We start from the raw sequence: 1,239 nt of genomic DNA on the forward strand, positions 1-1,239 counted from the left end.
ATTGAAGAGCGAGGAAGAAATCGAGAGAACAAACCCTGGAAGGAGAGTGAGACGCGCGTAAATACGTTGGCGACGAGGGAAAGAAAAGCTCGAGGAGGAAAGGGGGAAAGTAAACGGAGGAAAAGGTGGTGGGGAGGAGGAGAGAAGGAGAGAAGAAGAGAGGGACAACCGGAGGCGGGCGAAGTGGAAAAGAGAAAGAGACGGCGAATGGTCGCGTGGCCGTGCGTGGCCCCAAATAGGGCATCAGGTGGTTGCACGACGCCCGNACGTGCATCGAGAGAGTAATCTCTCCCTCACCTGTTGCGCGCCTGTTTTCGACCCGCTTCCTTCGCTCCGCTCCAATTCCTATCGTTCAACAATCGTTGGAGAGATCTATCTCTAGCGAGATACGTGCTAGGTTTGACGTGTTATTATCGCGAATAACGATAGATAAGATGTTAAATTAAAAATAACCTCGCCTCGTTTCGTCGCATCGATACGTGAGACGATTACGCGACGTTGTAATTTATCTGCAATTAATGGTAACTTGTGGCACGAAATCTAACATACTTTAACGCATTTGAATAATTTATAATGCTGTCGCGGCGAAATAACTCGGCGGACTCGAGGATAGCAAGTTGCGATAGTAACTAATGGAAAGCTTCATCCCTAAGCGGACCCTCGATTCGATCGATAAACGACGTTCGGCGAGAAAGGGAGTACACCGGTAGTAGCCGCAAGCTCTCGAAACGACGATAAATCGACGTCTGTCACTGAGAGAGAGGCGTCGGTACGCCGGCGCCGTTCGCGTCAGCAACCACGAGCTTACGCAGGCAAGTAGAACGACGAGGGGTGGTGGACAGAGTCCCGCATTCGTTACATTACATTATACGCCGCGACGCATACTTGACGACAAAGAAACGACTCAAGAAACTCTTTCTCCCTTCCTCGACCGTAGAAGACGCAGTACAGCTCGTTTCTCCTTCGTAACGAACGTTTTCGAAAACGAAAAATATACGATACGAGTTGAAATTGAAAATGCGGATAAAAGACGAAGAAAAAGGAAGGAAATCACGACGAGCAACTTTAATTACGCGGTTTGAAAAAACGCGTGTTTACAAAACTCGCTCGGACATCCCCGTTCCCTTTCCCTCTTCCCCTTTTCCCAACGTGGATTCCTCCCCTTTAAATCCCTCGAACACACTTCGGAACGCGCTGTTCGTCGCGAAGGGAGATGAGCGCGCGCGCCTCGCTACGTCA

This window comes from Apis dorsata, unplaced genomic scaffold (assembly GCF_000469605.1).
Source record: "Apis dorsata unplaced genomic scaffold, Apis dorsata 1.3 scaffold_292, whole genome shotgun sequence".
NCBI classification, from domain to species: domain Eukaryota; kingdom Metazoa; phylum Arthropoda; class Insecta; order Hymenoptera; family Apidae; genus Apis; species Apis dorsata.